At 42.7% G+C, this 26,747-nt stretch overlaps 1 long non-coding RNA gene across 1 annotated transcript; it reads left to right on the top strand.

Annotated features, from left to right (window-relative positions):
* The first annotated feature begins 8,383 nt into the window (after positions 1-8,383).
* On the top strand, positions 8,384-9,406 carry LOC118489242. Its single transcript, XR_004886863.1, has 2 exons — positions 8,384-8,656; positions 8,752-9,406. It is a non-coding gene; the product is annotated as an uncharacterized LOC118489242 (long non-coding RNA).
* The last annotated feature ends 17,341 nt before the right edge of the window (positions 9,407-26,747 follow it).

The raw sequence follows: 26,747 nt of genomic DNA, 5'->3' as shown, positions 1-26,747 counted from the left end.
ACACCGTGACCGGGGGAGATCGGGCGTGAACTAGTAGACCTTGCAACATGGTCAATGACGATAGACATTGACTCGGGGCACAACAACTTTCCGTCAACAGTTTCGGTATCTACAGTTTAGTGAGCTTACAGATGGGGTAGCTCCCCACAACGTGATTATAAATGCTTTATCTAAACAACTTAAGTTTTTGGTAAACTAAAACTGGACAACTAGTGAACTCACTCAGCATTATTGTTGACCCCTTACTGCATGCTTTGCAGGTAACTAGTGACTCAGGAGCTGCTGCTTGGGGATGTGTAGTGTTCGTCAAAACCCGTGTGTTGGGTTTAATTTTCTTGAACTAAGAACTATCTTTAAAACTATTTGGTTTATGCTTCCGCTGTTTTGTTTAAACTAATTATCGAACTTAAACTACGATGTTGCTAACTACTTTGGGTAGCAAATATTTCTACTATTAATCAATGCTCAGTATAATTAGTGGCTGGATCCTGGACGGTCACGCCTCCAAGCGGTGGTGTTCCGCATGTGGTTTTTGGGGGTGTGACAGATTGGTATCAGAGCCATTGGTTATAGTGAACTTGGTTTTAAAAAGGGGAAAATCTTTTTGGGAAAAACCAGACTATAACCTGTGACTCGCGACGACACTACACTCCAAGTGCAAGGCTCAACACCTTAGACCTCATAGCTCGGACTAGTGTTTACTTGATTGCTTACCTTATGTTTCCTGTTTTGCTATACGTACTAGTGTGCCTAATTAGATAGATACACCTCTCTCTTCTATCTCATTCTCGCTACATTGCAACATCACACTCATACTATGTTTTCTGATTATGAAGACAATGAGTGGACGTGGAAGAGGAAACATCAACATGACTCAGGCTCAATTCACTAACCTGCTTAACACGGTGGCTGCAGCTTTCGCAGCTCACCCTGGAGGTAAACTCGTTATCCTAGGATGTTTAGATCCTACCGCCACATTGCCTTTTATCCCTAAATCTATACGCTTCGCTTCTCACGAACAGGTCAGCATGCACCTGCGCAACCACCTGTGTGTACTTTCAAAACTTTCATGGATTGCAAGCCTCTCCCTTTCAACGGCACTGAGGGTGCCATAGGTCTTCTGCACTGGATTGAGAAAGTTGAAGCTGTCTTTGCTGTCTGTGAGTGTCCCCCTGCGAATTGGGTGAAGTTTGCTACTGCTACACTTGAAGGAAACGCGCTTTCCTGGTGGAAGGCGCAAATTCAGATGTTTGGATTGGAACTGCTAATGCTACTGCGTGGGAGGATTTCAAGGACATGATTAAGGAGGAGTACTGTCACCGGGATGACATCCACAAACTTGAGAACGAGTACTATGCGCTTAAGATGGTTGGGTCAGAGATTGAGACCTACACCATGCTGTCCAATGACTATGCTGCTCTTTGCCCAAACATGTCTCGACCTATGTATCGAAGAATCGAGTTGTACGTCAAGGGATTGGCTCCAGAAATTCGAAGCCATGTAACTTCAGCCAATCTCACTACCATTCAGCCGATCGTTCGACTTGCTCACAAACTCACTGACCAGGCCGTAGAAGAGGGCAGGTTGCCCAAAAGGATCAGTGCTACTGCCGGAACTTCTAGTGACAACAAGCGTAAGTGGGAAGGAAATCAAAGCAAGGATGCTAACCCCACTCAGACCCCAGCACAGCAAAGGAAAACTGAAAACAACAAGGGCACTCAACAACAGGGTGGCTATCGCGGTAACCACCCCAAGTGCAACAAGTGCAATCGACATCACAGTGGGCCGTGTGGGAAAGGTCAGTGTCAGCGATGTAACAAAATGGGGCATGAGGCCAAGGACTGTAGGAGTCCACGTCCCGTGGGGCAGAACCAGCAGCAGCATCACGGGAACACCAAGGGTTGTTTCCAGTGTGGAGCTGAGGGGCACTTTAAGAAGAATTGCCCTGAACTGAACCAGAACCGCAACAACAATCAGGGAGCTGGAAACAACGATCAGAACAACAATGCTGGGAATGGTGCTAGAGGAAGGGCTTTTGTGATTGGAGCTGGAGAAGCAAGGAATGACCCCAATGTCGTGGCGGGTAAGTTCCTACTCGATGATCGTTATGTTCTGTATTATTTGATTCTGGAGCCGATGCTAGTTATGTGTCCCTACGTATTAGTAAGAAGCTTAAGCGTCCGCTTTCGTTACTAAGTTCTCACCATATCGTCGAGTTAGCTAATGGTAGAAACATCGAGGCCTCACATGTTGTCAAAGGCTGCAAACTAGAATTGTCTGGTCAGACATTTAGTATCGATCTTTTCCCTGTAACTCTTGGAAGCTTCGACGTCGTCATTGGTATGGATTGGTTATCCAAGCATCGCACTGAGATCCTCTGTCAAGAGAAAGCAGTTCGTATTCCCCGCCGTTCTGGCAAACCCCTCATTATACAAGGTGGCAAAGGCGGAGAAATCTCCAGCGTTATCTCATTCTTGAAGGCCCAGAAGTGTTTACGAAAAGGGCACACCGCTATCTTAGCACTTGTCACCAACACGCAGGAAAAGGAGAAGAGGATTGAAGATTTTCCAGTAGTGCGTGACTACCCCGAGGTTTTTCCTAAAGAACTACCTGGACTCCCTCCCCACCGTCAGGTCGAATTCCAAATCGAGCTAGCTCCCGGAGCAGCGCCTATAGCTCGTGCGCCTTATCGATTAGCCCCCGCAGAATTGAAGGAACTCTCTACTCAACTACAGGAACTATTGGATAAAGGGTTTATCCGCCCTAGTTCATCACCCTGGGGAGCACCGGTACTCTTTGTTAAGAAGAAGGATGGCACGTTCCGAATGTGCATCGACTACCGTGAACTAAACAAGGTTACCATCAAGAATCGTTACCCTCTCCCGCGAATCGACGACCTAGTCGATCAGTTGCAAGGATCGAGCTACTACTCTAAGATCGACTTACGATCGGGCTATCATCAGCTAAGGGTCCGTAATGAAGACATCTCCAAAACTGCATTCAGAACTCGTTACGGTCATTATGAATTCCTTGTTATGCCCTTTGGAATGACCAACGTGCCTGCAGTATTCATGGATCTCATGAACCGAGTGTGCAAACCATACCTCGACAAATTCGTGATTGTGTTTATCGACGACATCCTGATCTACTCGAAAAGTCAAGAAGAGCATGAACAGCACCTACGCCTTATCCTCGAACTCCTTCGCAATGAGCAACTGTATGCCAAGTTCTCGAAATGCGACTTCTGGCTTCGAGAAGTCCATTTCCTTGGGCACGTGGTTAACAAGGATGGAATTCACGTCGACCCAGCTAAGATCGACTCTATAAAGAATTGGCCTACCCCTAAGACTCCGACCGAAGTCCGCCAATTCTTGGGACTAGCGGGATACTATCGAAGATTTATCATGGGATTCTCAAAGATTGCTCAGCCTCTCACGGCTCTTACTCAGAAGGGTATGGTTTATAAATGGGGTGAAGCTCAGGAAACCGCATTTCAGAAACTAAAGGATAACCTCTGTAGTGCTCCTATTCTCTCATTGCCTGAAGGCACTGACGACTTTGTGGTTTAGTGCGATGCATCCATCCATGGGCTCGGTTGTGTGTTAATGCAACGCGACAAAGTTATTGCTTACGCCTCTCGACAACTTAAGACGCACGAAAGGAACTACACTACGCACGACTTGGAACTAGGAGCAGTGATCTTTGCGCTTAAGATATGGAGACATTACCTGTACGGTACCAAGTGCACCATTTACACCGATCACAGGAGTCTCGAGCATATTTTCAAGCAAAAGGAATTAAACATGCGGCAACGTCGATGGGTCGAACTCCTGAATGATTATGAATGCGCCATCAAGTACCATCCGGGCAAGGCCAATGTTGTGGCAGACGCCCTCAGCCGAAAAGACACTACGCCCAAGCGCGTGCGAGCATTACAACTTACCATCCAGTCTAATCTCCCTACCCAGATTCGAAATGCTCAGACTGAAGCTCTGAAACCGGAAAACGTCAGGGCTGAGTCCCTGCGAGGATCGAGACAACGACTAGAGCAAAAAGAAGACGGCGCCTACTATGTGGCAGGGCGCATTTGGGTCCCACTTTACGGAGATCTACGAGAGCTTGTGATGGACGAAGCCCATAAGTCCCGTTATTCAGTACATCCTGGTTCAGATAAGATGTACCACGACTTAAGGACCACTTACTGGTGGCCTGGCATGAAAGCCCACATAGCAGCTTACGTTAGCAAATGTTTGACCTGCGCAAGAGTCAAGACTGAGTATCAGAAACCAGCAGGCCTACTCCAGCAATCAGAAATCCCGAAGTGGAAATGGGAACAAATTTCCATGGATTTTGTTACGGGGCTACCAAGATCCCAACGCGGGAATGACACTATTTGGGTGATAGTAGATCGATTGACTAAGTCTGCACACTTTCTGGCCATTAAGGAAACTGACAAGTTTTCTACCTTGGCAGAAATCTATTTAAAGGAAGTAGTCTCGAGACACGGGGTGCCAACTTCCATTATTTCCGACCGAGACGCTCGTTTTACTTCCGAGTTGTGGCAAGCTATGCACAAATCCTTTGGCTCACGCTTGGACATGAGCACCGCTTACCACCCATAAACGGATGGGCAGTCTGAACGCACCATCCAAACCCTGGAAGACATGCTTAGGGCATGTGTGATCGATTTTGGCAAGAACTGGGAGAAGCATCTACCGCTGGTGGAATTCTCCTACAATAACAGCTACCACACTAGCATTCAGGCGGCACCTTTTGAGGCATTGTACGGTCGTAAATGCCGATCACCTCTTTGCTGGGCGGAAGTCGGTGATAGTCAAATCACAGGCCCAGAACTGGTGGTAGATACGACGGAAAAGATTACCCAGATCAGACAACGCATGGCGGCAGCTCGTGACCGTCAGAAAAGCTACGCTGATAAGCGTAGGAAACCGCTAGAATTCCAGGTCGGGGACCGGGTTCTACTTAAAGTCTCACCCTGGAAGGGTGTGGTTCGTTTCGATAAACGGGGCAAGCTGAACCCGCGATATGTTGGACCATTCGAAATTACCGAGAAAATCGGTAAGGTTGCTTATAGATTGAACCTGCCTGCAGAGCTGAGTGCAGTGCACAATGTTTTTCACGTGTCTAATCTGAAGAAGTGTCTGTCAGATGAAACACTCATAATTCCCTTCAGGGAACTCACTATTGATGAACAGCTACACTTTACTGAGGAACCGATTGAGATCACGGATCGAGAGATCAAAACCCTCAAACGTAGCCAAATACCTCTCGTGCGAGTTCGTTGGAACTCACGACGTGGCCCAGAGTTTACCTGGGAGCGGGAAGACCAGATGAAGTGCAAGTATCCCCAGTTGTTCCCAAACGAAACCCCCAGCACTGAAGCTACAACCGAATTTCGGGACGAAATTCCAAACTAACGGGGGGATGATGTGACACCCCGTTGAAACACGCTAGCTTGGTAGTGGCTGCCTTAACTTTCGGGACGAAAGTTCTTAAAACTTGGGGATAATGTGACACTCTAGGTTTTTCCAAACGAACATCTTGTAATATCTTTGTGTACATATATGTTATTAAATGGAAACGTGACTTTTTGCATGATATGTGTTGTATGTATGTATGTATTATATATATATATATACTAGTTAGTCGAGACCACGACTCGAGACCACTCGGTCTCGAGTGGGCCTCTTGGGCCGTAACCAGTTTGGGCCGAAACCCCTTAGCCAATTTTGAAACCTTGTATATAAATCCCAACTTCCCCTCATTCTCCATTCTTTAGTTACCAACACACACACACCTTCTCTCTCACTAGAAACCCCAAACAACACCCCATTCTCTTCCAACTTTCGGTTCAAGTTCGGATCTTACAAGGAAACACGGTCAAGATCATCATCACTCGGACACTCCATCTTCTTGGTTCCTTTCCTTTGTTTCGGCTCCTTCTTCACAACCGGTTAGTGTTATATATGTGTACTAGATGCCTTGTATGCTTGATGAATGAAATGTTTATGACTTGACCTCTTTTTACATGATCTTGATTTACTTAAATGAGTAGAAATCATGAGAAACATGAAGATTGTTGTGGTTTGTTTATGAGCATGCTAACTTGGCATTTGAATAAATAAAAGAATGATATTTTAGGAATGTTTAAACCAATCTAGTCATGTTTAAAGTTACAAAATGTATGTTTTCTTGTTCTTGCATGATGATCTTGTTAAAATATGTGATTTTGGTTCATAAAAGTGTATGATTATGTTAAGATGAAAACCCTAAAAATTGATGAACTTGTGATGAACTTGTTGAAGATGACTTGAAGGTTTAAAAAGGGCAATGTTTGATCCATGTTTACTAATGGTCAGATTAGGAAAATTGTTAGTTGAAACCTTATTGGTTGTTTCCTGATTTGGGCCTGATGCTTGGTACAATTTAGCCTGACTAAGTCTGAATCAACACGTGAACAAGAAAAGGACAGCATTGCGACTCGAGACCACACGGTTGCGACTCGCAACCACAGCGTGACAACTCGAGACCTCCTGGTTGCGACTCGCAACCACAGCGTGACAACTCAAGACCACACGGTTGCGACTCGCAACCACAGCATGACAAGCCGAGACCTCCTGGTTGCGACTCGAGACCACCTGGTTGCGACTGGGCTGTCCACTTTGGTTATTGGGCCATAATGTGTGTAATATGGGCTACCTGTTGACTGGACTATGTGTTGCTGTTTGGTTGTGTAAATATTAGGGCCGGCCCAATAACCCTATGACTGTTTGTATGCATGCAACGTGTTAGTTATGTGTAGATTATACGTGAATGCTTGTATACCAAACCTGACCTATACTGGTAACCATGTTAGGACGTGGTGACCAACGTGTTTGACAAGTAACCTAATCTGCCGAGCAACCCAAGGTGAGTTCACACACTAAAAGCATGCGTCCCGCGGAGGGACACGAACAAACTACCAACTTTGGGAAAAACACTTTTGAACCATTACTTCCGGGGGAAATCAAAATGGGTAACTACTATCTCCGAGGGAGATACGTTTGGATATTATTTATAAATCACAACTAGCCATGCTAAACGAAACTCTATCACTTTAAGTCCCTGCTTACAGTACCGATTAATCGCCGGGGGCGAACGGGTTATTAGTTGATAGCTATTAGGTTTGACAACCTCACACCGTGACCGGGGGAGATCGGGCGTGAACTAGTAGACCTTGCAACATGGTCAATGACGATAGACATTGACTTGGGGCACAACAACTTTCCGTCAACAGTTTCGGTATCTACAGTTTAGTGAGCTTACAGATGGGGTAGCTCCCCACAACGTGATTATAAATGCTTTATCTAAACAACTTAAGTTTTTGGTAAACTAAAACTGGACAACTAGTGAACTCACTCAGCATTATTGTTGACCCCTTACTGCATGCTTTGCAGGTAACCAGTGACTCAGGAGCTGCTGCTTGGGGATGTGTAGTGTTCGTCAAAACCCGTGTGTTGGGTTTAATTTTCTTGAACTAAGAACTATCTTTAAAACTATTTGGTTTATGCTTCCGCTGTTTTGTTTAAACTAATTATCGAACTTAAACTACGATGTTGCTAACTACTTTGGGTAGCAAATATTTCTACTATTAATCAATGCTCAGTATAATTAGTGGCTGGATCCTGGACGGTCACGCCTCCAAGCGGTGGTGTTCCGCATGTGGTTTTTGGGGGTGTGACACCGACAAATACAAAGTTTATACATATAATTTAAACTCATGGATTTCGTTTTGCAAAATTTTCACGCTTCTAAACGTCACAACACGCATACGTGAACGAAAAACGCGACTGTAGGAACGCACCAGCAACGGAATGGAAGCACCGGATTCGAGTTACGACACAATATTAATATATTATGATATATTTAACTTCGCATTCAGAATTATTATCCGTCGTTGAAAACGGATCGCAAAACGAACACGAAACGACGAACGACACAGTTTACGCATTTTTAACGCAACCAACGAACGGACGCATTAAACATCAAGTTACGACGTAATTTCCAGCGTTTCGACTCTAAAACTTTATTACACGACATTTTACACCGAACAAGATTCGAAAACGGGCTTCGGATAGTTAACGGGCCACCTATAACACGCGATATTGGGCTTGTGGGCCTTGGGCCCAAACCCAAAGCCCATTACCTAAACCTAACTATAAAAGACTAGCCAAACCCTAAATCTTCTTCACTTTTTCACAATCACAGATACACGCACACCACTACAGTCCCTTCTACTCTCTCTCTCTCTAGAGCACCTGAGATTCAGGCAATACCACCGGTGGAACCGACGGTGGTCGGTAACCTTTCGGCACCTTTACTCTCGCCGGCAAACAACCACACCCCTAAACCACGCAGAACCCCGCCCCCCCTTCGGCAGATCGAGTAACGACCCACCACCATCAGGTGGTGGTGACCGACGGTTCAAGCGAGAGAGAGACCGAGCAGAAGAGGAAAAGAGAGAAAGAGAACCGGCGGAGCCGGTGCCGTCGTCGACAACGACGGTGCCGCCACCTGCGGCGGCGGTGGCGGTGATGACCGATGATGATGATGGTGTTCTGGTCCGACGAGCTTCAGGTTCGAGTCGTTTTCCTCGGTAAGCACTAAACTCTCTCAATTTCTTCAAGATCTTGTTAGATCCACGTTTTTTTTCTTCTTTTCGCTTCTTTCTCCGATCGATGTTTGTTTCAGGCGGGGTTGAAGTTTCCACTGATAATCGACATGTTGATGATGATGTTGTGATGATAATGTCGATGGTGAGGGTGGTGTTTGGCTGATGATGACTGTAGTGGTGGCAGTTATGTTTCGGTTCATGTTTAGGTCAGGATTCAAGACTCGGTTAAAGTTTCGGGTGTCGCGGTTCAGTTTATTTTTGGCTCGGGTCATGATGCGGGTCAACTCGATGTTCGGGTCAGCCGTTAGTCAACAGCAAGTTCACGTTTCGGTATTCAAGTTAACTATGGTCAACAAGTCAACGTCGGTCAAAGCTCGGTCAACCTGAGTTAACTCGGTCAAACCCAGTCAACTCAGTCAACGGCAGTCAACGCCCGGTCAACAACAGTCAAACTAGTCAACTCGGGTCAACAAGTCAGCCCCGATTCGATTACGGTTCAACTCGTTCTGGTTATGGTTCAAGACTGGTTCGAATGGGTCAACTGGTTTCGGTTCGGGTATCGGGTCAAGACGTCAACTGGTCAAACTTTAGTCAAAAGGCGGTCAACTCAGGACCCGGTAAAGTTTTAACAATGCGTTAAACTTTATATAAAGATTCGTAGATTTTTAGCTTACGCGACCGAGCTCGAACCATCCTTTATTTAGTTATTATATACGTTTAATTTTTGGCGTATTTTGGCAAAAATCATATACATATATTGTTTGATTGAATTATTATTGCATTTTGATTTAAAATATCGACACATTGGATGTCGAGGTTATCCTAAAAACAGAGGAAACTCTGTCCATTTTCCGTTAAAAACCCGGATTACAAAACATATTTAAATCTTAAAGACGACACTTATCGAGATACAAGTTTTTTTTTAGAATTAATATAGAAGTATATTTATTTGGCGATGTTTTACGAGTTATAAAACGAAACTATAACATTTTGACACACACGAAATACTAATCAACGAAACTCGAAAATTTATATGTATTTTCAAAACGCATTGAAACTCGAATGCTTTCACGACATAAGTATCATTAGTTATATTTATTTCAAACAACGTACTTCGTATACTTTGATAAAAATAAATATAATGTTTTATATTTATTTCAAACGATGAAATTCGTAAGTTATATTTCAAACATTTAATATTCGAAAAATCATATAAAATAAATATAATTAGTTATATTTATTTTAATCGTCTAGAATACGAATATTTTTATAAAATGAGTATAGTCGATTATATTCATTTCAAACGTCGAGTTTCGAATATATACATATGTATATACATCTATCCATTTCCATCCTACGAAAACTACAACGGTATATTACCGTATCATATAGGACACGACAAGACACTCCTTTATCCGTATCCGTATTTCTAATTCTCGACGACCAACACGACATCGCAAGTATATATTTATATTTAAATATATATAAATATATATCTTAATCACTTGAAAACTAAGTCGATCTTGAGACTTAGTTCTATCCCAACTATAAACGGGATCAAATAACCATAGATTGGTTATTGTAGATCAAAATACTAACACCTTCGTAGAGTCGTTTTATTAACGACTCGGTAGAGCTCGGACACGTAGTTAACTACGATGTTGTATTAGAAACTTATAATTATTCCTTCATTAGGAATACTATAGATGCATGCTAGCTAATTCACATTCTTGGAACGACACTACGGAATCACGCTAGGCTAACATTGCACATGGGAGTCCAGGTGAGTTCATAACCCCCATTTTTACTGTTTTACATTTTTTTATAAATGTTTTCTGGGGTGGAAAGACATGCAAGTTTTGCAAAAACACAATGTTTCGATAAACAAAAATCACATGTTTCTAAACCATTTCGTAACAGGATTTCAACGAACTCAAATGGTTTACCAAAAGGTTTAATCCAAACTTACCGGTTCTTACAACAATACAAGGTTTTCGAAACATGCATGAGTTTCAATGACATGGGCAAAGGCCCAATAACACTAGTTGTGTAGCTATGGAATTAGATGATAACAGATCACTGTGCGTAAGTAGGAGGATGACATTAGTAACCATTAATCATGTAGTGACCAAGGTGCAAAAGGTATAGATGTATCGAGTTTGAGGCGCGCTCCACTCCGGGTTTGTTAACCCTTTATGAGTGCTTTTGTGATCCCAATTGATAACAAAGTTGTATCGGTTTGGTTACTTACTTATGGCATAGGTCAGTGTATTAGCTACACACTGATTGATCCTTAGATTCCATAGGTATCCTACATACTATGATTTCAATACCGGTTTACAAAGATAACAGAAAACATTTCAATACCGGTTTACAAAGATAACAGAAAACATTTCAATACCGGTTTACAAAGATAACAGAAATCGTTTCAATACCAGCTTACAGATATGACAGAAAATATTTCATTACTGGTTTACAAACTCAACAGTTACATATATCGGTTTATAAACATAACAGAAAACATTTCGTTACCGATATACAAAGGCGACATTTCAAATGCTTTGAGATATTAAGATCTCATAAACCGGGTTTTTTTTTTCAAATGCAAGATTTCAAGTGTTTTAAAACGCATTTGATACAAAACAAACAAACTATGAACTCGCTCAACTTTATGTTGATTTTTCGCATGTTCTTTCTCAGGTTGCATTTTACAAACTACGGAACGGTTGGAATAGAAGAACCCATGGGAATACGAGTACTTAGCGGCCGTTCACTGTTTAGAAGTCTTAGCTCAAATACTTCCGTTGTGCAATGAAGATACCAGTCCAGTCACGCCAGCTCTGATATTTCGGGGTGTGACATGGGTTGGGTTATAAGAAGAAACAAAGTTGGAAGAAAAATGAAATGCCGAATTATCAGGCAAAAATGAATTTTGTTCAAGGAATAAATTTAGAAGAAGAGAAAGAACTCCAATTTAGATGACAGTCTAATGAAGAGTTCGATGCTCAAAAGAAAAAGCAACAACAACAGGTCAAAGATGTGTCCAAGAGAACATGTTTCAAATGTGATCAAACTGGACATCTTGCTCGCAAGTGTCCAAATCTGAAACCTGTTGATGTTGACAAAAAGAAGTCTGATGATGTGGAAAAACACAAATATGAGGATGTGAAACAAAGGTCAACCAGATTTGATTCAAAACAAACTTGGAGGTACAACACAAACAAGTTTGCTTCGAATCAAACTTGGAAATCAAACTCGAACAGGTTCGATTCTAGACAGTCCTGGAATTCTCACACACCCAGATTTAGAACAACACAAAGTTGAAAAACAACTGTTGATGCAACAAAACTAAACCAGTTTGGAAACCAAAAGATGTTGTTCAGAATCAAAATGTTCAAAAAGAGTTGCCCACTCGATCGGAGTTCCCAGCCGATCGGCTGCCACTTTCCTCTTTTGGAAGCCTATAAATAGGGTTGTCATTGTCATACTTTCCATTTTTGGAAAGCTCTGACCGAACCAGCTATCTTCTTCACCTTTTCTCAGATTTCTCTCAACCCCGGTAAGTTTTCACTCTAATTCTTGTACGATCTTGATCATTACTTGATTCTACACCTTTCTATCTTTCAAAACTTGGATTCTAACCGTGAAATCACCAAGATCTAAGTGTTCTTGGGTGATGTCATCATGGTGTTCTTGAAGAACATCATGTTTTGGCCTCATTCCACTATGATTAGCTTAGATCTAACCGATTTCCACATAAACAAGTTAAGATCCATCATAGATCTAAACATTTTCATGATGTGAAGGATTGAAAGAAGGATTTCCAACTTTCTTTCAACTCTTTTACACTCAATGCTTTCGAATCAATAGAAACGGAGCTTGAACCGGCTAACCAATCCTTCTAACAGTTAAGGGGTTCAAGATTCAGATTCTATATACAAGGTTAACCCGATATCGGTTAAACTCTAAACCGACATTCCAAACCGTTCAACCGGCCGGACTTGGGTGATTCCTGTTCGAGCTAAGGGAACAGGTGGGAACGAAGGTTATCATAGTTCAACACGTTGTCAAGATACCTTGAAAGAATGACAAATAAACAAACAACCAAGTGTTAGACGAAAGGACGACCAGGTCAGAAATGTTGGCCGAACGGCTCGGCTGTCGAACAGCCCAGCCGATCGGACATGCCAGCCGATCGGCTAGCACATGGTCCCACACTCCCAAACTTTTGAAGTATAGTGTTGAGAAGTAATGTTCAATCGAATGGGTCACTCGATGGGTAAGCATTACTGTTCGGATCATGAGATACTATGCTTCAACACTTAATCGTTTTCACAACTTGTTCGTAGTAGGGAATGCCAGCCGATCGAACAGACTATTCGATCGAGTGACATTCAGTTGAGGACTAACCCTGAAGCTCCTAGCCGATCGAGTGAGCTAGCCGATCGAGCGAGCTAGCCTATCGAGCGAACCGCTCGATCGACCGACTTGAAAGGTAGGAACACTTCAGTGTTCTCTAATACTGCAACAAAAACTTCAAAAGTTCAAATCCTCTAACACAAACACACCAGAGGAAGAAACAATCCACTCGAATGGTTCAGCCGATTGAGCCAACCGGCCGATCGAACAGGACTGTCCAATCGGATATACCAGCCGATCGAACAGGCCGTTCGATCGAACCTGCCGTTCGATCGACCAGCCCTTTCGATCCATCCATACTTGTTTACTTTTCCGCGTTACTTATCGTTATGCTATCGAACTATTCAGGCTAATCTTACTCTCAGCGCTCCCTTCAATCCACAATCAATCATTGTGAGTATACTCGAACCCTTTTTGCTTTCGCACTTTTGGGTGTTACATACGTTACCTATCAAAATCACAATCGAACACACTATACAAACTATTTGAACGCTAACCGATTGCATGTATTACGTGATTAAATGTATGCTTGTTATTATGTTTACATGTGGAAGGCTGTCTACCTGCCTTAGCAACGTAGTACTATAGTTTGGACTCAGCACCCGTTCACACGGGGGTTGTTAAGGACAATCTACTTGCATGATTTACGGTGGTGATCATGTGTTGCGAACTGTCTCGGACAGTCAACCCGCAGTCACTGGTATTGATAGGTCCATGTCGATAATTTACATGCATCATTGCTCTCTCTGTGTACGTGCTGGTTATGCGTAAACTATTCGAACTCTATATGCTATTAACAAACTTGTATGCTCACCTTTACATTTTATGTATTGACTTTATTTTAACGTATGTGACAGGTGCTTAAGTTGCTAGGACGCTTAGACGTGTGGTGATGAAATCGAGGCTAGGAAGAGTCTAGAAACCAAGACAATTTATATTTATATGTTTAAATCTGAGTTGTCGGAACATGTTTTGTTTGAAGAATATCTATGTCTGTAATAACTAGATTTATCTTATGGGTCACGGTATGGGACCTGATATTTAAAACTATATGGTAATAATAGTTGTTATGGAATTTCTTTGAACAATCTGTTTCGCTCAGTGCCGCGCCCCGATGATTCCGCCATCGGTTGGGGTGTGACAGATTGGTATCAGAGCCATAACTATAGGTAGGCAGACACGACCTAGTCCGGGTCACTGTCTTAGAGACCTAGACTATAGTTAGGAACCATCAAACCGAGTTTATGTGCTTATTCTGCGATCCTTCCCTATCACTGCACTCGAATTTTCGAATAAAGTCGGTAGATTTAGTTGGGAATAGTTGTGAAAGCCGCAAACTCCTGACCAAACTGCCTGACTTATGCCGATTTTATTTCGTTATTCATTATTTTTACCAACAAACAAGGGAGATTATACCAAATCAGGAGTGAAATCCATATTTTGATGCATAATTTCCTCTATTTTTATTAAAAACAAGGAAGAAATTGCTAAGCCAAGGGGTGAAACCCTGACCTTGGCAGTTTGTTCTGTACTTACTTATCTCACCAAGGCATCGACGGACTCCAACGACCTGAACTCAGAAGTATGACCTAGGGAACGCGTGTGGAATGCCCGAGAATCGAGGCAGAAACACGACCTCTAGAGTCGAAAGTGACGACAAGTCTACTGCGAATAGTCGAATTGCCTTGGGTAGTCGATGTCTAGTAGCCGCAGACAATCTATCTCTCGATTTTATATGTTACAAATTTAACGAAGTCGTCTGGTACCCTTGTTGATTTTATGTGTTTATGTGTGCCTTTTCTGCTTTGTGCTTATATTTGCTTCTCTGTTTTAATTCGGGATGTTATTCGATTCTGCTACCCAATTTCAATCGACACACGCGACTCGCACTATTATTCTATCCCTAAACGACACCCAGCTATCGCGAATCTAGACGATACCATACTATACTGTGCTATACGACTAAGCTAGGCTATTCGATGCAATATTCGAACGGTACTCGAACTTTGAAGGATAGGTTTCTGTTTTCTGACCGCTTCTGTGGTTAAATGGTTACGTGTTTTCGTGCTTATGTGACTTTGTGCATATGTGCTTCTGTGCTTACGTGCATCTGTGGTTTTGTGCATATGTGTTTTCGTGCTTATGTGTCTCGACGTGATTCTAAGCTTTAGATAGTAGTAGACGTGTGAGGAGAGATTCGATTACGTTGTGTTGAGTCCTGTGACGATGTCTGTTGCAGACCATGTCGTCATCTGGATCCCGTCAACGTCTGACCCGCCAAGAAAAGAGAGACCGACGTCTCGCTGCTATCATCTCCAAAACCGTGACGAAAGCTGTGAGTGAGGTGTATGAAAACGCTAGCAAGTCGTCAGAAGAATCCCGAACTGAGATCTCCAAGGATTCAAGAAAGGCTGCTTTCAGCTTCAAGCAGTTCAAAGCATGCGGACCAAAAGAGTTCACTGGCGAAGATGGTCCAACAGCCATGTTTCACTGGTTCGACTCGGTCGAAGTCACTCTGCGCCAGAGCGGATGTCCTAAGCATCTCCGTACTCTCAATGCTACAGGCGTCTTCCAGTCCCGTGCTCTATACTGGTGGACGGCCAAACGAAACAAGCGCGGAAATGATGCAGCTTACGGGCTATCATGGAAGGAGTTGAAAGCTATCATGATCGAAGAATTCTGCCCTCCTCATGAATGCCAAAAGCTGGAGGACGAGTTCTGGGAAATCACTGCTCGCTTCAAGCAGCTTAGCATTATCTGCCGTGATCAAGTCAAGACCTCAGATCAAGCCATCAAGAAGTATATCCGAGCCCTACCCGACTGTGTAGCCGACTTCGTTCACGCAGCCAAGCCAGCAACGATCGAGGAAACCTACCTACTCGCCGCTGAGATCAACGATAAGTGAGTCAAGTCAGGTTTCTGGGATAAGCAAACCAAGTCCCTACATCAAGCCACTGCAGCACCCACCGACTCATCTGCTCAATCCTCCAAGTCCTCAAGAAGGAAGAAGAAGAACCACAACAACAGCTCCAACAACAAGAGCTGTGCTGCCGCAACTAACGCTGCTCCCCTGCAATCTGTACCAGCTCAACAGCAGCAGCACCAGCGTTCAGCTCCAATGATCAATGCACCGCCAGCAAAGCGTGCTTACACAGGCCCTCACCCACTCTGCCCGACATGTTCGTATCATCACCCAGTGGGTCTAGCTTGTCGTTTTTGCGCTCACTGCAACCTCTACGGTCATTTCACTGCGAACTGTTGTTATGGTCCTCGTCAAACCCCAGCTCAAGCTACTGTCAACCAAGCCCTACTCCCTGCTCCTCAAGGCCAACCAGCAGCTCCAGCACCAGCAGTCAATGCTCGAGTCTGCTTTGCATGTGGTGACCCTAACCACTTTGCCAACAGATGCCCGAACAGGGTAGTCAAGCAAGAGCCCCAGCAGCAACAGCAACAACAACAGCCTCAGCAGCAGCAGCAAGCAGCCCATGCCCGAACTTTCAACCTCAACGCCCGCCAGGCTCAGGCGGATAACAATGTGGTTAATGGTACGTTCCTTGTGAATGGTATTTATGCATCATGTTTGTTTGATACTGGAGCCGATAACTGCGTTGTGTCATTTGAATTCGAGAAGCTCCTTAGTCGTAAGCGCTCTTATCTATCCTCGTCATTCGAAGTCGAAGTTGCTACAGGGAGAACTATTGCCGTTAACTCAGTACTCCGTGATTGTACCCTCAAACTCAACAATCACATCTTTCCGATCGACCTTATTCCGATGCAACTTGGAAGTTTTGATGTCATAATCGGCATGGACTTTCTTCGTGAAAACCATGCTGAAGTGGTGTGCTTTGAAAAGATGATTCGATTCTCGCTCGCAAATGGTGACCTCCTATGTGTATACGGTGAAACAACGTCGAAGGGTCTCAAGCTTATGTCATGTATTCAAGCCAGCAAGTATCTCCGCAAGGAATACCAAGCCTTCTTGGCCAACATCGTAGTAGCAGAGAAAGGAAAGAAAAAGAAAGTTGAAGTCAAAGATGTTCCAGTGGTTCGTGAATTTCCTCAGGTGTTCCCTGATGATCTTCCCGGCCTACCACCAAGTCGTGATATCGACTTTCGTATCTACCTCATTCCTGGAGCTAACCCCGTTGCCAAAGCCCCTTATCGACTCGCTCCATCCGAAATGCGGGAACTCTAGAATCAACTCCAGGAATTACTCGAAAAAGGCTTTATTCGCCCGAGCACCTCTCCTTGGGGCGCGCCAGTTCTTTTCGTCAAAAAGAAGGACGGGTCGTTCCGGATGTGCATCGACTATCGGGAATTGAATAAGCTAACCATCAAGAACCGATACCCTTTGCCCCGAATTGACGATTTGTTTGATCAGCTACAAGGTGCAGCGTGCTTCTCTAAGATCGACCTACGATCAGGATATCATCAACTACGGATTCAAGAGGAAGACATCCCCAAAACCGCTTTTCAAACCCGTTATGGCCATTACGAATTTGTTGTCATGCCCTTTGGTTTAACCAACGCACCCACGGTTTTCATGGATCTCATGAATCGTGTGTGTAAGCCATACCTTGACTGTTTCGTCATCGTGTTCATCGACGATGTCTTAATTTATTCCAAATCGAAAGCCGAACACGCGCAACATCTACGTTTGGTTCTCGAGTTACTCCAGGGGAACCAACTCTATGCCAAGTTCTCCAAGTGCGAATTCTGGTTGGAGGAGGTTCAGTTTCTGGGTCACATAGTGAATAGTCGGGGTATCCATGTCGATCCTGCGAAGATTGAAGCTGTCAAAAGCTGGATTACGCCTAAGAACCCGTCAGAAGTTCGTTCTTTCCTCGGACTAGCGGGCTATTATCGACGATTCATCGAAGGATTCTCCAAGATCGCTGTGCCGCTTACCGCTCTTGCCTATAAGGACAAGCCTTTTGTGTGGGGAAACGCACAAGAGACTGCCTTTCAAACCCTCAAACATATGCTGTGCAACGCACCGATTCTTACACTGCCCGACGGAAGCGACAACTTCATTGTCTATTGTGATGCTTCTAACCTTGGTCTCGGCTGTGTTCTCATGCAGCGAGACAAGGTTATAGCCTACGCATCTCGTCAGCTCAAGATCCACGAGAAGAACTATACAACCCATGACCTCGAGCTAGGCGCGGTTGTCTTTGCATTGAAGATTTGGCGACACTACCTGTATGGCACTAAGTGTACAATCTACACTGATCACAGGAGTTTACAACACATCTTTAATCAGAGAGAGCTTAATATGCGTCAACGCCGATGGGTAGAACTTCTCAACGATTACGACTGTGAGATTCGTTATCACCCAGGCAAGGCGAACGTGGTTGCTGACGCTCTCAGCAGAAAGAGTTACGTGCTCAGTACCCGAAACATCCAAGCACAGCACAACCTCGAAACCCTCATCCGGGAAGCTCAACATGCTTGCTTTAACGAGCGTACATTGAAGAGAGAAAGGATCTATCACGATGGAGCTCAGTTAGTAAGCAAACCAGATGGGATATTCTATTATCTGGACCGAATCTGGATCCCTAAGCGGACCGATTTGCGAAAGATTATCATGAACGAAGCCCACAAATCCCGGTATTCTATTCATCCCGGTGCAGATAAGATGTACCAGGACCTTCGTTATAAGTACTGGTGGCCGGGTATGAAAAGGGATATCGCTCTATACGTTGGAAGCTGTTTAACTTGTGCAAGAGTCAAGGCTGAACATCAAAGACCTTCTGGCTTACTCGAACAACCGCCGATACCTATATGGAAGTGGGAGAGTATAGCTATGGATTTCATAACGAAGCTCCCGCCCACGCCATCAGGTCACGACAGTATTTGGGTCATAGTTGATCGTCTCACGAAGTCAGCCCACTTTTTGCCGATACGAGAAGACTACAAGGTGGAACGACTAGCCCAAATCTACACCGACGAGATCATTCGTAATCATGGTACGCCTCGTGATATCATTTCAGATCGTGACGCTCGGTTCACTTCGCGATTGTGGGAAACGTTTCAAGCGGCCCTTGGTACGTCGCTTAATCTGAGTACTGCATTCCACCCTCAAACCGACGGACAGACTGAAAGGACGATCCGTACTCTTGAAGACATGCTCCGAGCGTGTGTTATAGATTTTGGTGGTAGTTGGAACAAACACCTGCCATTGGTGGAATTCTCGTACAATAACAGCTATCATGCCAGCATCCAAATGGCACCTTTTGAGGCTTTGTATGGTAGAAGATGTCGATCGCCTATTGTGTGGCACGAGATCGGTGACTCGTAACTAACCGGTCCCGAGATTCTACAAGAAACGACTGACAAAATCCACCAAATAAGAGACAATTTGGTAAAAGCTCGGAACAGACAGAAAAGTTACGCCGATAAAAGACGCAAGCCCCTTGAATTTGAAGTTGGTGACTACGTACTCCTAAAGGTATCACCTTGGAAGGGTGTAGTCCGATTCGGCAAGAAAGGGAAACTCGCGCCTCGATAGGTTGGACCTTTTAGGATTCTGGAAAGAATCGGAAAAGTCCCTACAGACTCGAATTACCGGAGGAACTCAGTAACGTCCACCCGACTTTCCATGTCTCTAACCTCCGAAAATGCCTTGCTGACCATGATCTAATCGTACCACTCGACGATCTTCAGGTCAACGAAACGTTACACTTCGTGGAAAAGCCTGTCGAAATCATGGATCGCCAAACCAAGCAACTCAGGCGCTCTCGCATCCCAATCGTGAAGGTCCGGTGGGAAGGCAAACGAGGCGCGGAGTTCACTTGGGAACTCGAAAGCGACATGAAGGCCAAGTACCCGCAGTTGTTTAAATAAATAGATCTGAAGCATCAAATTGGTAAATCACGGTGTCGTGTAGCCTTCAAGCCTAATTTCGGGACGAAATTCCCTAAACAAGGGGAGGCTGTAACACCCCGTGTTTTCGAATGTCAAAGTCAAAGTCAAAGTCCAAGTCAACTTTGACTTTCTTTGACTGTAGATAGTCGATTTTGTGTTTTAGTTGTATTATGTGGAGTAAGTGTTGTAATCAGCAAGAATCGAAGTAATCGAACGTGTTTTAATGCGAACCGATCTACGACTGTGAATGATAGGAAGTAACAATGCGATAAAGTTAACCTAATCAGCAATCAAACCGATCTAACAATCAATCGAACTCGAGACTCGAATTATGCGAATTGTGGTATTGCTATACGTGTGTGTGTGCCTTATGTGTTACTTGTGCGTGTTTACTTTATGTTTGGTGTGGTATTCAAGCAAACCAATCGAAAATCGAATCAAAACTCGAAAGGCAATCAAACTCAAATCGACACCGGCATCGAAACGTGACTTAACGAAGATTGTATGTTAGATATAGTGGTTGGGATTAAAAGTAATTTGACTAGGAACTCTATCAAAATCATAACATCATACGTCGGAATCGAAACGTCGAAAATCGTCGCAAAATACTCGAAGTGCATGGCGGATCAAACAGGAAGCATCCTGATCGAACAGGCCAGCCGATCGGCTGGCACCTTGCCAGCCGATCGAGCTGCCCACTCGATCGGAGTTCCCAGCCGATCAGCTGCCACTTTCCTCTTCTGGAAGCCTATAAATAGGGCTGTCATTGTCATACTTTCCATTTTTGGAAAGCTCTGACCGAACCAGCTATCTTCTTCACCTTTTCTCAGATTTCTCTCAAACCCGGTAAGTTTTCACTCTAATTCTTGTACGATCTTGATCATTACTTGATTCTACACCTTTCTATCTTTCAAAACTTGGATTCTAATCGTGAAATCACCAAGATCTAAGTGTTCTTGGGTGATGTCATCATGGTGTTCTTGAAGAACATCATGTTTTGGCCTCATTCCACTATGATTAGCTTAGATCTAACCGATTTCCACATAAACAAGTTAAGATCCATCATAGATCTAAACATTTTCATGATGTGAAGGATTGAAAGAAGGATTTCCAACTTTCTTTCAACTCTTTTACACTCAATGCTTTCGAATCAATAGAAACGGAGCTTGAACCGACTAACCAATCCTTCTAACAGTTAAGGGGTTCAAGATTCGGATTCTATATACAAGGTTAACCCGATATCGGTTAAACTCTAAACCGACATTCCAAACCGTTCAACCGGCCAGACTTGGGTGATTCCTGTTCGAGCCAAGGGAACAGGTGGGAACGAAGGTTATCATAGTTCAACACGTTGTCAAGATACCTTGAAAGAATAAGAAATAAACAAACAACCAAGTGTTAGACGAAAGGACGACCAGGTCAGAAATGCTGGCCGAACGGCTAGGCTGTCGAACAGCCCAGCTGATCGGACATGCCAGCCGATCGACCGGGCCAGCCGATCGGCTAGCACATGGTCCCACACTCCCAAACTTTTGAAGTATAGTGTTGACGAAGTAATGTTCAATCGAATGGGTTACTCGATGGGTAAGCATTACTGTTCGGATCATGAGATACTATGCTTCAACACTTAATCGTTTTCACAACTTGTTCGTAGTAGGGAATGCCAGCCGATCGAACAGACTATTCGATCGAGTGACATTCAGTTGAGGACTAACCCTAAAGCTCCTAGCCGATCGAGTGAGCTAGCCGATCGAGCGAACCGCTCGATCGACCGACTTGAAAGGTAGGAACACTTCAGTGTTCTCTAATACTGCAACAAAAACTTCAAAAGTTCAAATCCTCTAACACAAACACACCAGAGGAAGAAACAATCCACTCGAATGGTTCAGCCGATCGAGCCAACCGGCCGATCGAACAGGACTGTCCAATCGGATATACCAACCGATCGAACAGGCCGTTCGATCGACCAGCCCATTCGATCCATCCATACTTGTTCACTTTTCCGCGTTACTTATCGTTATGCTATCGAACTATTCAGGCTAATCTTACTCTCAGCGCTCCCTTCAATCCACAATCAATCACTGTGAGTATACTCGAACCCTTTTTGCTTTCGCACTTTTGGGTGTTACATACGTTACCTATCAAAATCACAATCGAACACACTATACAAACTATTTGAACGCTAACCGATTGCATGTATTACGTGATTAAATGTATGCTTGTTATTATGTTTACACGTGGAAGGCTGTCTACCTGCCTTAGCAACGTAGTACTATAGTTTGGACTCAGCACCCGTTCACACGGGGGTTGTTAAGGACAATCTACTTGCATGATTTACGGTGGTGATCATGTATTGCGAACTGTCTCGGACAGTTAACCCGCAGTCACTGGTATTGATAGGTCCATGTCGATAATTTACATGCATCATTGCTCTCTCTGTGTACGTGCTGGTTATGCGTAAACTATTCGAACTCTATATGCTATTAACAAACTTGTATGCTCACCTTTACATTTTATGTATTGAATTTATTTTAACGTATGTGACAGGTGCTTAAGTTGCTAGGACGCTTAGACGTGTGGTGATGAAATCGAGGCTAGGAAGAGTCTAGAAACCAAGACAATTTATATTTATATGTTTAAATCTGAGTTGTCGGAACATGTTTTGTTTGAAGAATATCTATGTCTGTAATAACTAGATTTATCTTATGGGTCACGGTATGGGACGTGATATTTAAAACTATTTGGTAATAATAGTTGCTATGGAATTTCTTTGAACAATCTGTTTCGCTCAGTGCCGCGCCCCGATGATTCCGCCATCGGTTGGGGTGTGACATAAGGATATTTCAGAAAATTCAAAAACATTAGAAAATTTGAAAATTCCAAAAACATGTTAAAAACCTACTGACAAAAACATTAAAAAATTCAAAAAGGGTTTTGTTGTAAAAAGAGGAAATGATAGTACATCAGTAGACAATCACAGTACGCTAAAGAATTGGAAAGTCAATTGTGATAAATGGTCTCACTGATGATATGCCAATAGATTTTTGCACGCTTAGTAGATTGTTTTCGAGATATAAACCTAAATATCAAATACTTTACTTATCTCGTGGGGAACATCTCTCAGATATATGGGTAACCCCCGAAATCTTGTTTGAAGGGCTTTCTATTTCTGACATACTAGGTCTTTGTACGAGATGATATCTGGGGTATTATACCTGGACTTCTGATTTTGCGGGAGCAATAGCCTAGTCCTCGTATAATACTCTGCACTGCTTTAATCTTAAAGCTCACCCTCAGCATAAAAATGATGAAACATTGAAAAATGCTAATCATGTGCTGTTTGAAGAAAAGATCCCCAAATAGGACACACCTAAAGTCGAGCCATCATCTCTTTGTCTGAACGGAAGTTCTAACCTGAGCTCTCATGGTCTCGCATTTCCCGTTTACAGATATCATTAGTGTACATTCACCTGGAAGACTGAATATAGGAGTCTGGATACGGGAGTATATTCTGAGGTGGGACACGTGAATAAGTTAAGTCCTTAAAACACTATCTTGTATCTCGAATCGATTGAACTTTGTGTGAAAATTTAAGTAGATCAGTATACTGAAAATCTAAGTGAATCGTTTAGAACTTAAAGTGTTAAAAGCTCAACGGTACTAGTGATTTGTCATAAGCTGATATGATCCTCTGACACGAATTCAAACAAAAATATTGTCTGTAAATATATTTCTAAATATTTCTTTACTGCTTTATATTTCATAAAAAATACAAAAAGATTTTTAATTCCGCTTTATTTTCGACAACCGATGTTTGGGAAGCTGAGTTTCAAAATCTAATTATTCTGTTCGTGTTTCTGAAAATTAAACAAGTTCATTAATTTGAAACTTGAAGTTTTAAAATCAAAAATTCAAAAACAGTTTGTGATATCTCCAAGGTCATTAATTTGGACTTGGATGATTAACCGTGAAGGATTTGGATGCTCATATTGTTAAAATCTGTAAAAAAAGCTAGTTTCAGATCTGTTTGCTAATACTGCCAAATCAATAAAGATTGTTGATAGGGGGAGAGTATCAAGTGAATCCTGGATATATTCATATTATTATACTTTAGAGCCAGGATCTTGATTTAGAAAGTTTAAAAGAGACAGGATTACGATTCCTGGACAATTTCAAAACATTGTTACTTATAAGTGTTTGAGAAATTGCAGATGTTGTACCAGACTACGATCCCGATAGCCGAGTCTAAGGGGGAGTCTGAAGACGAGCTCAACGCAAAAGGAAGCGTGGATTTAAGGAGCCATGTAACTATCCTAAAAGAGCTTGTATCCGGAAAGCCATGTGTCGATCCCAAAGCACGGAAGCTTGACGAAAGGGGGAGCCTGAAGAGTCTACTGAAAGGAGGAGCAGCTGAAACTGAAGACAGATCCACGGGGATCCTGTTCGAGAAAGAGGGAGTCTATGTTGCTAAAGACGTGTTAAACCTTAAAGAACACTCAGAGAGAAAAAGAAAGACAAGTTGCTACGAGCTTGACTAGGGATTGACTGCGGTAATATCCAAGGGGGAGTCTGTTAGTGCATTTATGTCTATCGCCTCCGTCAACCCAGTCCGTAGCAGAAACTGAAGAAAACTAGCCTTACATTGTAATATTAGATAGAAAAAGGCAAGTTGGCATTACTGTAAATAAGGGGAAATCCCTTATAACCCTTGGCCTATAAATAGGAAGCTTAAGTGTTGAGTTTAGAACTTTTGCCATTTGCTACATTTGAGGAGATAGGAGCTAGAGAGAGAAAGGCAAAAGGTGATTCGTGGTGCTTTGTACGATTTCATACATTTCTATAGAATCACGGGTTGATTACGTCTCGTGTGTTCGGTCACGCACATTCAAGGATTCCGCACGTCGAACGTGTCATACGCAATCGTTTCGGAGTCGAAAACCAGTCGGTAACAAAGAATCCTTTTTACCTATGTTACAAAAGATTTATATGAGGATCATCACTGTTCTAGTAGCTTATAACAATTTATAGCTACATTAGATGTAGGATCGAGGATTTGTCCAAACGAGTCAATCAGAGTCAGATCTAGTTTCTAGAAAGGAGGAATCAGACTAGAAACAGTCAATCAGTGTTAGAATAGGAGTAGAAGAGTAGAAAGTCACTTTAAACATGTTCTTCATTGATTATAAACGTTTTGGTACAGAAGGAATCAGACAGCACTTCGTTATAGAATTCTCCAGAATGTTTTTAAATGAAGAACACAACTAACCTATTTATAGGTTTACCAAGTCGCATGAGATAACACTCTCAGTCCGCATGAACTGACAGCTCCACTTCGTGCGACCTGACCTTCCCAGGTCATGCGAACTGGCCTAATATACATAAACTTTACATTTTTCAAACAATTACATATACATGACGCGACATAGACTGATGACGTAGGCCATAGACATTATGCATCAACAAAGCCATTTTCTTCTCAAAACCAACACCTTTCTTTTTTGTAATTATTACCATGTCTCTTGTTATTACCCACCCATTCATTTTTCTTTCCCGGGTTGTCTGTCGGTTGTTGTTTAACAAAAGATTTTTTTTGGTTTTGATAGAAACGAATTGTTGTTAACTTCTGAGATATCAATTTCCACGAGTTTAAAAACTTTTTCAACATTTTCCAGGTTCGCATTCTGAATCGGGTACTCAAAATCAGTATACAGTTTGTCAGTTCCGGTCATCGTGTAAACTACAATGATCGAATCATCATCCAAAACTTTATTTGATTTTGGGATAAACTTATCAAGAAAGTTTCTGTCATCTTCAGATTCTAAACTGGAATTCTCAAAATGAGTTTTAACCATTTCGAAATCAGTGTTATCACTCTCTTCATTCAAAACTTGGTCTACAACTGTTTTAACCAGTTGTGACTCGTTGTCGGTGTCAGACAGAGAGAATGCAACATCTATGTTTTCTGGTAACTCATTCTCTTCTGTTCTCAGTTTGAGATTCACTGCCTCCTCCACCCTATCTGGATATTTCTGAGTATAATGATTCCACATTGGGAGTGGAACATTTTTGAAATCTAGTTTAACTTCAGTTTGTTGAGGAACGATCTGATCAATCACATATGAAGATGAAAGATAACTGATCAACTTTTTGTCGACTCTTTCTGTCTCAATGCGCATCAGTTTAAGTTCCTTCTTTAGAGATGCAATTGTTTCCAGATGAATGTTAATCGACATTTGCTTTTCCATGACCGTAGCTTTGAGCAAATTAGCAATTTTATCATTTTCTTTACTTTCATAGTGAATCATTTTAATTGATCGTGACAGAGTGTCATAAGCTTCTTTAACATCATTAAAATCAAATTTTAATTTGTGGTTAAACTTTTTCAACTCTTGAAACTGTTTTCTTTTTCTAGACAATCCATGCATGGTTTTAAACAGTTTTCGCATGGCTTTTCAAGAATTGGATCAATTTTTTCAAAAACCTTTTCTTGTTTATCATTTTTACTTTCCGATTTACCAAACTCTCCGGACCCAGACTCAGATTTCTCTCCGGATTTGGACTCCACTTTTTCTGATTTGTCATCGTACTCGGACTTCTCTCCTGACTCATACGTATCACAAGTCTCGATAATTGACTCCTTTTCAACTGACACTGACTCTTGAGTTGCATCATTGATCTCATTGTTAACATAAGGTGTTTTTGTTTGTTCTACCTCTTGCAGCTTGACCATAAGAGCTTTGTCTGCTATTTCTTTCAAAGTCTCTTCATTCATTTCCTTTGAAACATC

The sequence above is a fragment of the Helianthus annuus genome, chromosome 17 (assembly GCF_002127325.2).
Source record: "Helianthus annuus cultivar XRQ/B chromosome 17, HanXRQr2.0-SUNRISE, whole genome shotgun sequence".
Classification (NCBI taxonomy): Eukaryota; Viridiplantae; Streptophyta; class Magnoliopsida; order Asterales; family Asteraceae; genus Helianthus; species Helianthus annuus.
Note: the sequence above shows the minus strand (reverse complement) of the source record. Positions and strands in the feature narration are given on the sequence as shown.